Source organism: Pteropus vampyrus, unplaced genomic scaffold, assembly GCF_000151845.1.
Source record: "Pteropus vampyrus isolate Shadow unplaced genomic scaffold, Pvam_2.0 Scaffold279, whole genome shotgun sequence".
Taxonomy (NCBI): Eukaryota; Metazoa; Chordata; class Mammalia; order Chiroptera; family Pteropodidae; genus Pteropus; species Pteropus vampyrus.
The window spans coordinates 824,468-833,854 of record NW_011889060.1 but is presented as its reverse complement, the minus strand read 5'-3'; the positions used below and the strand labels follow the sequence as shown (position 1 = coordinate 833,854).

General features: G+C 46.0%; 1 protein-coding gene across 1 annotated transcript in view; it reads right to left on the bottom strand.

The window, feature by feature from the left end:
- Positions 1 to 9,387, bottom strand: part of ACTN2 (actinin alpha 2) — a 389,901-nt gene that overhangs the window by 144,276 nt on the left and 236,238 nt on the right. The gene's annotated exons all lie outside the window — the stretch shown is intronic.

Below are 9,387 nucleotides of genomic sequence, written 5' to 3'. Positions count from 1 at the left end.
CCAGTCCTTTTCGTTGTCTGTCCGTGTGTTTATAAGTGTGATCAGTGAGTCTACATGAAAGGCTAGTGTAAGAAGCAAATAAGAGAGTGTGTGTGAAACGCCTGGCACCTAGAGGGTTTGCAGAGAACGGAAGTCTGTCTGAATTCGAGTTGATCTTCCCTTTTTTTCATTTCTTTTCCGTTAAATGTAAAACTGCTGTCCAGGTCAATGCCTTGCTGCCCACAGAAACCTTCCTTCCTGTGATTAGAGGGCTGCTGGGTAACCCACTGCCGTCCGTTCGCCGGAAAGCGATGGATCTTTTGAACAACAAGCTACAGCAGAATGCGTCCTGGAAGAAGAAAACCGTAAGTGAAGACTAAGGCCCGTTTACTGTTCTCCTTGTCAGAGCTGCATGTCACCCCCTTGGTTTCTCCTTGGTACGATCTAAATCAGTACGTTATGTGACTATAATACTGTGGGGGGCGGGGTGAGAGAGAGAGAGCGAGAGCGAGCGAGAGAAGAGCTGTTAGCATGGAAACTCAGCTGAATGGAATTGTTACTTGATATGGACCCTACGTCACCTTAATTGGCTTTAGGACATTTCTAATCCACTCTTACTCCAAACCAGAAGGGTGTTTTATGTAAGTTGTATAAAACATCAGACACTGGTCACAAGCGCATGCGCTGGCTTTGTGCTCAGTGCATCAGTGGGACAGTTCCTTGTGTACAGTGGAGTGGCATAGGTCCTCTTGGTCTGATTTCCATTTAGATGGTGTCAAGCAGTGAAAATGGAAAACGGACCAGCCTTTTCTTTGCAGCTTTAATACTTGGGGAACTTTGGCTGTCTCCCTCAGGTGTTCCGTTTCTTAAAGCTGGTTCCAGTCCTTCTGGCTGTTGTGCAGCGTAACAAGCAGGGGGCAGAGCAGGCAGTGAACAGACAGACCGCGCTGCACACCCTGAGGCTTTTGTGCAGGAACTTCGGTGCGGAATACCCGGAGCCCTTCGCCCCGGTGCTGAACGCTGCGGTGAAGCTGATCGCGCCGGAAGAGGAGGAGGAGAGGAACGTGCTGGGGAGCGCCCTGCTGTGTGTGGCCGAGGTGGCCTCCGCCTTGGAAGCACTGGCCATCCCCCAGCTCCCCAGGTATGCCGAGTGGGGCCTGGACGAGGGACTGTCACACGGGGTCTCTAGTACAAACTGGAAAATCATCTCAGTGCCTTTTCTCGCTTCTAAGAAGTTACATAGAATTAGATTTGTTAAAGAATCGATCTTTTCTTCAAACTGAAAAACACAACATTCTCAATTACCTTTACGATGTTTATTATCTCCGTTTTCGCTCCCCTTTGAGCAGCTGTAACTAGGGAGCAGTAGGCGACGCTCCTGTAGCAGCCCATCCAGCTGGGCAGACGCCGCCTCGTGCTGCCCTGCGCAGAAGTCGGCTGCTCCTGACTCACTGTGGCCTTGGCGTTGACTGACTGTGCAGCCTTGGGCACGTCCGTGAAACCGAGACAGTCCCCACGGCGTGCGCGTCTCGCGGGGCCGTGTGTGGGAGGCCTTTGGCACAGCACCTGGCACACAGCAGGTGTTAAGTTGAAAGGCATCGTGCTGCGTCAGTGCTCTTGGCTCTGGGAGAGTCTTGCTTCGCCACGTGAAATGTGTAGACGTTTTCGTGGCCCTGACGCGTGTGGTGATGCAGTGCATGCCAGTGTTGGATTTTCTTCATAACGACTCCTCCGTTTTCCACTTCTCTTTCAGCCTAAGGTTACTCTCAAACCGTTTTTCATTTCTAGCCTGATGCCTTCATTGCTGACAAGAATGAAAAACGCCAGTGTCATGGGCTCCGGTGACGTCTACCTGCTCAGCGCCGTGGCAGCTCTGCAGAAGGTGGTTGAGACGCTCCCCCACTTCATCAGCCCCTACCTAGAGGGTATCCTGTTGCAGGTGAGTCCTTGTGACCACAACATACCACTTGGGGTGGTGGGGGAAAGGGAAAAATTACAAATTAGGTAATTTTATTTGTTCTTTATGTTTTTAGTTTCTGTTTGGCCCAGAGATTGGATTTCTGAAAAGATGTACTTGTCACTCTGTGCGTGCCTTTTTCTCTTCCACTCCCATCGCCCCTCCTGCTTAATCTTGACATGACATCGATATGGTGTCACTTTGTCATGAGGCTCTTTTACTTTGCAGGATGTTTTTATTGTTTTTTTTTCCCGTGAGATCTTCGGAATTGAGCTGGCAGAGCTGCCTTTCCTGCTTCCTGTAGGGACGGGCGTGTCCTGTTCGCCTCTCGCGCTGGGAGGGCGGGCTCCTGTATCCAGGGTGGTGGCGGCTGGCACAGACAGTGGCCAAGCAGCATTTCCAGCTGAAAGTGCCCCAGAGTGACCCCTTGTACTGGTCTGTTGTATTGTGCGTTTGCACATAGGAGCTTAGGCGGCTTAACTGCTTTGATGCAGATGACTTAGCTGGGTCACGTGCTCTACAGCCTGTGCTTGAAATTTACAAACAGCTTTCCAGATGTGTTAGCAAAGAAGAACCCGACTCCTCTTGTGGTCACTGGATCCCTGGCCTCTGAAAATCTTACCAATCCGAGTGCTCTGTGTCCTTCCCCACCTCCCTGACTCCCAGGTGGGAAAGAGACATCTGTCCATTTTTATCTTCAGACATTCAAGGTTGGCTGTAAAAGGAATTCTCTGTGAAGCCAACATGCACCAAGCTTTTCTCCATCGCTGGCATTTGGGTTCAGTTCTTTCTGAGTGTGTAGACATTTTCACTAAGTACCCATATGGCCTCGATCACTGTTTTTATATTCCTACAGGTCACTAGCGAAATGGGGTCGGCCTCACAGGCTAATGTGCGTCTCAAGTCTCTTGAAAAGACACTGGCGACCACTCTCTCACCCCGAGTCCTGCTACCAGCCATCAGCGAAACGTACAAGCAGATCGAGAAGAACTGGAAGGTTAGGTTATATTGGGGGTTAGACTTTGGAGAAGGGACGTATGGTGTTGAAACTTGAAAGTTTCACTTAATGAACTCTAGGATATTTAAAGCCGGCACCTCTTTGCTGTTCCCGGTAGCATCACATGGGCCCATTCATGAGCATCCTGCAGGAGCACGTCGGGGCCATGAGGAAACAGGAGCTCGTCTCCCATCAGTCTCAGCTCACCGCGTTCTTCTTGGAGGCCCTGGACTTCCGAGCACGGCACCCTGAGGTCAGCTGCTTCCCACTCCCCCGCATCCAAACCTAAGGGCTAGAGAAAAACTAGCCGTGCAACCTGTCGTACTTGACACAGTTATTTAGAGCCAGGTGTCAGAACTCTGGCTAATAAATCAGCTCTTGTGTTTTCAGAATGATCTGGAAGAAGTCGGAAAAACAGAAAATTGTATCATTGACTGTCTAGTAGCTATGGTTGTAAAACTTTCTGAAGTCACATTCAGACCCCTATTTTTCAAGGTAAGCATCCTTCCTCCGCATCCTTTTTGTACTTATGTAAGTTACAAGATGTATAGGATAAATTATTACTTTATTTTTTTTAGTTGTTCGATTGGGCTAAGACAGAAGACGCCCCAAAAGACAGACTGTTGACATTTTACAACTTGGCAGATTGCATTGCCGAAAAACTGAAAGGGCTTTTTACTCTGTTCGCTGGCCACTTAGTGAAGCCTTTTGCTGACACCTTGAACCAGGTGAACATCTCCAAAACAGGTTGGTAGCTGACTCCAGTTCGGCTGCAGCCTTGCTCTGTGTGCCTTACACGAGTTGCAGCGAGTGTGATACATTTAAGGAGTGTGATTTTTCGTTCTGTAGTCAGTTGTCAGGCATTGAACTGTTTTAGCATATTGAAAGTAGGTCACTAATTACTTGACTCACTTGGAAGAAAGAATAAAGTAAATGGGTGTTACTCTTAAGCTGTTGCAGATAACTTTAAAATATTAAAGTTAAGATTGGTTTCTCTAATGCTAATGAGCAAGCCACTTGAAACTGGTCATTCAGCTTGCCAAACGGAACAGTCATCACTGAGACTGTTAAGTCTAAAAGGAGCCACTTACCTGACAGACTAGACCATCCACTATGTGTTCTGCCTTCATCCTGAGCTTGATTTCCAGATCGTGTAGAAATACCTTCTGATTGTAGTTCTTTTAATAGTGATTTGAGCTTAAACATTAAATTGTGAAATTCATTTTTTTCATTTTATTCTCCCCCATCTTACAGATGAAGCATTTTTTGATTCTGAAAATGACCCTGAAAAGTGCTGCTTGTTATTACAGTTTATTTTGAACTGTTTATATAAAATCTTCCTTTTTGACACTCAACATTTTTTAAGTAAAGAGAGAGCAGAAGCCTTGATGATGCCCCTGGTGGATCAGGTAACCAAATAAAACCTTTTTTGTTGAAAGACAAGGAAGCCGTCACTTGAATTTTTACTGGTTTTGTACCTACAGAAGTGACACTTTGCTGGAATTACTTTTCTCCCAGTTTTTATTTCTTTTTTACAAAATTATTTCAAAATCAATTTCTCATTTTTCATGGCTATAACTTCATAGTGGCATTTACTGTTTTACTTTTGCATTTTTCAATGAAAAACATAAGGTCTGATGGTTATACTTTTAGTTGTTTAAAACTGAGTCCATTGAGAATGTTCCCGGCTGGGCCGCCTTCGTGTGGGCCCGCCGAGGTGCTCTGCCGGGGGGAGCGGTGCTGGGGGCTGTGCGTGCATTCTGGAAGCCGGTGCATTGTAAATGTGCTCTGGAGAGAAGATTAGAACAGCGCCTGCTTTTTGAGCCTGCACATGTCATGGATGTTATCTACGCAGTGCAAGTTTTTTCAAACAGAAATAAGAAAGTCCTTTGTTGCTCAAAGTCCTTCTCTCTCTCTTACTAGCTAGAAAACAGGCTTGGCGGAGAAGAGAAGTTCCAGGAGCGGGTGACAGGGCACCTGGCCCCGTGCATCGCACAGTTCTCGGTGGCCGTGGCAGATGACTCTCTCTGGAAACCACTGAACTACCAGATTCTGCTGAAGACGAGAGACTCCTCCCCCAAGGTCAGGTGCAGCGGTGCTGCGTGTTCACCGTGCGGCCTGGGCAACCGGGTCGCGGTTATGGGCATAGGACCGTAGGAAGCCAGTGGGGTTGTGTTGGTGCCTGTCTCCCAGGACTGGCGGCCGGGCTGTGGTCTGTGGGGGTTTGAGCCCAAGACGTTTTCGGTTTTTACTGACGGGTTATTTGTAAATGACGGTCATCCTCCTCCCGCCCCAGTGCGTCCTTTGACATAAGCACTAAAACTCTTTCTAAATATGTGCTTTTAATCTTGAAAAGATGAAGTAATTCCTTGTTTCTTAAGCACCATTTAAATGTCATTGTGTTCCCCAAAACAAATGCCTTCAGCTTGTGCACAGAGTATTCCTTTGAGTGAGATCCGCCACGTTAGCCTTAGGGTTCTGTGGCGGTTGACACCCACTATCAGGAGGACGAGCGGAGGTCAGAGTCCCAGCCCCACACCTGAGCGTCAGCGTCACGGTGCTACCAGTGACTCGCCTTTGCTCAAACTAATCGTCGTACAGGGGCCTCAGTGGATAAATTAAACCAAAGCAGAATTTTATTAAGAGATTTATTAGTCGAAATTCATAATATTTATTTCTTAGATAGTAACAGGCTATTTGGATGTACCCCCAGAGTTTAAATTGTAGGTTCTCACCAAATTGCATTAAATTTATCATAATGTTTTGTTGCACAAATCAGAAAAATTCTGATTGAATCTAGGTAATTACATGTTTTTTAAATAACTCAATTTGGTGTATCCAAATATTTTTTAAATTGTCCAAAACGAGAGAGGGGTCCAGCACGGCTTGTGTCTAAGTGGGTCACTAATAGCACCAAACAGCTGTTTATATTCCTCCGCACAGAGAAGTCATGTGGGAAACAGCCACACTTCAAGTTCCAGAATCAGGACATGACACAGTGTGCTCTTTTACTCAGTGCTGACCTGAGCCGGGGCCCAGGCCCCTCACACAGCTATGGTGGTGACCTCGGTCGGGGTTCTGCAGGTGGCCACCAGGTTGGCATCGTCTCCATCAGCCAGGAGAGCTGGTGAGCTCCAGTGTTGTTACATTTGATGACACACTCGAGTTCGTGTATGGCATTTTCTTTCATTGCTTTTATTAAAGGAAAGTTCTTATAAAAAGACATTCCTGTTAAAGGCCTACAAACTGGAACAGTTTGAAACGCACTTGATTTATAAGATGACCCATGTCATAAACAGCTCCCAGCCAGTATCCTGAGATAAAAGTTGGACATAAAGTGAAATAAACTCATGTGAAATAATATTAAGTTTAAAAAGGCAAGAGCTTGTCTCAAATTAGACAGATTTTAAGGTAATAAATATAGCAACACTAGTTTATCGTTCTTTATCCTTCTGTCCCTTTCAGGTTCGATTTGCCGCCCTGATTACTGTGTTAGCACTGGCTGAAAAACTAAAGGACAATTACATTGTCTTGCTACCAGAGTCCATTCCTTTCTTAGCTGAATTGATGGAAGGTAATTCCTGGCAGTAGAAGTCTGTGGAAAGGCGCCCGGCGATCACGCCAGCCGGGTGCGCTGTGCTTAGCCCGCGGCTCCAGCCCGTGACCTGCAGCACGGGGGCCGCGTTCCTGTTTGGAGTGGGGTGGGGGCTGTTAGGAAGCGACTGCCCAATGGCCATGACACCTGTTGCATTTACCTCAGTGCGAGAATGTTTGTCCCCAGATGTAGAGTTACTGTGTCAAAATGTCTAGGCCATTGAAGCCACCCTAGCTTTGCTGCTTATTGACAGCGACCAGCACTTAGCCGCTGCTGGGCAAGGATGATCTCATCCTCGCGACAGGTATATGCCATCCACCCCTCGCCCCTTTTTTTTATAAAGGAAGAAACGAGAAGCTTTAAAAGCATTAAGTAACTTGATAAAGTGTCACAGTTGGAACTGGGGTTGAAGTCGAGGTGGGTACACTTTTGGACACGAGAACCGTGCAGCCCGAGAAATGACAGTACGTCTTACTGCACGTGGAGGTGACGGCGATGAGGACACCAACACTTTGATAGTCATGACTCACCGCTTATCTAAACCAAGAGCATTCACCTTTGCTTCCTACAGCCTGGGGTGGGGACTGCTAGCAGTCGGCTTCTCTTCGGTGTCCTGTGTTGTGGGGGGTTCTGTGTTACTTGGCTTCCAAGTCTAAGGCTACCGGAAGGGAATCAAGGCAGGAGGAGGGATCTGGAGGTTTCCATGGTGCCCGTCACTTCTTGTGACTGAATGACGGCCAGAGAAGGCAGGACGGGAGGATTTAGGCTAGTGATAATCGAGGCAGGACGACTAACTCGTTTGAATTTTGATTTTTTTTTTAGATGAATGCGAAGAAGTAGAACGTCAGTGCCAAAAGACTATTCAGCAACTGGAAGCCGTCCTGGGAGAGCCGCTCCAGAGCTACTTCTAAAACCTTAATTTTTTGGTGTTTCACACTCTGTTGTTTGTGCAGATTTATATTTTTATTTTTGGGTGTTGGTGCCATGTTACTTTTGGTGCCTTAACATCTACTTGGACTTTACGAAACTCCCACCGAGTTCATGCTTACACACAGGCCTCTCCTGCCAGGTGTAGGGAACTGCAGAGTAAACGACGGTGGTTTTATACAGATGGCTGTGTCTTTTTAAGTCTGTTATAGTCCCTCGTTGGTGCTGGTAACGTCACAGACATGTTTACTCGTAGCGCCCAAAGCTAATGGCACCTCACTCAGACGGTAATGCCTTAACTCCTCCGCAAGGGAATGTCAAGCACGTGGGGTCCACGCCAGAGATTTTATTCAGAGTATTAAATTTTTCTTCAAAGAAATGAATTATTGAGCATTTAACAAGAATGCTTTTGACTGTAAAGCCATTTGGATTTTTACTTTTCATTTCGGGTGGATGACACTTCAGCCTAAAGTTTTTGCGTGTGCCCACAGGGGGAAGTAGTTCTAGAATGTACTTTTTACTCGGGGCTGTGACTGTCTCCTTTATCCTTCAGTCTTTTTTGGGAGAAGAGGGAGGTGAAGGCAACAGACTGTTGATAAAACCCACCTGACGGACCCCACTAACAGGAAGGGCCCAGAAACACCAAAGGCATGAAGAAGCCCCTCCGGGAGCACAGTAACCACTTTCCACCGGCGGTTGACTGAGAAATGCTTGTATGAGAAAGGAAGGAGGTATCAGACTTTAACTAAAGCTTTGACGTTCTCTAATCTCTGCTATGTCACAGTGATGCTGGAGAGTGAAGGCTCAAATTAAACACTGGTGCCTTTAAGGCATTTATTTATATAGTTATTTATGCCTTTTTAAAATTTAAGGCATCTAAGAACCGTCCCACAGAATGTTCAAATAGATTTAATTTAATAAGCGAGTGCGGGGCTGTGAAGGCTGACCTGCACGTAGAGGCAGCATGGTAAATGCATGTTTCTCTTCAAGAAATGTTTCGATAAGATAAATGCTAATAGCTTCACGTCAAAAAACACCTTAAGATTTTATATTTTCTCAAGGAAACAGTCTTCTTAGTCATGTCTCCCATTTACATCACAAAAATGAAAATGTGTTTAAGACTGAGAGGAAAACCCCAGTCATGCAATCTGATGTTCTTTTATGCAGGGAAAAAAATAACTCTGGGGATTCTAGAGCCTTCTTGCCCTCTACAACTTTCTCAGACACCCTCCCACCTATGTCTTTTTTGAGCTTGGCAGACTCAGCATAATAAGTTAACACAAAGTGGAAAAAAATCAAGTGCTAGAAGTTCCTACGCTGAGTACTTTTTAAAAACAAGATCAGTAATAGCATTTTCCGTATACGGACACAAATAGTATCTAACCGAAACCTGTTATGAAAATGCTCCTAAGTCCTGGCAGAATCTAGCCCAGCAATTTAATATGATAAAATGATTCGGCTGATTTAGCTTTTTACCTCCCCACTCGAAGCCTCTGAATTTTCCTTGAACAAGATCTGACCTGTAAGAATTCCACAAAGAATTTCTGCCAACTCGCTTCAAAGAATAGAAAAAATTACAGAACGCAACGATTTAACTTGCTGATACAGGTTTGATTTTAATCACTTAAAGTAGAATAATGTTTTGATCTCGGTCGCTAACGTGATGGACTAACCCTGGGAAGAGCAGAGGCGGTGCTGGTTCGCGTGCGGAGGACGGGTGCGGACGCTCCTGCCTGCCCTCAGTGGCTGCATTTCACTTTCCGATCGTGCCTCTTTCAGAAGCAGCCATTAAACCAGACCTTGGCTATGCTTTGTCACCTATAAACATTTTACTAATGGAAATCCTCTTCTACCTTAAACCTTCTGTAGAGGCACGTGCAGACCTTTGACTCAACCTAAATTCACATGTTCTAAAATAACCATTTACTGATA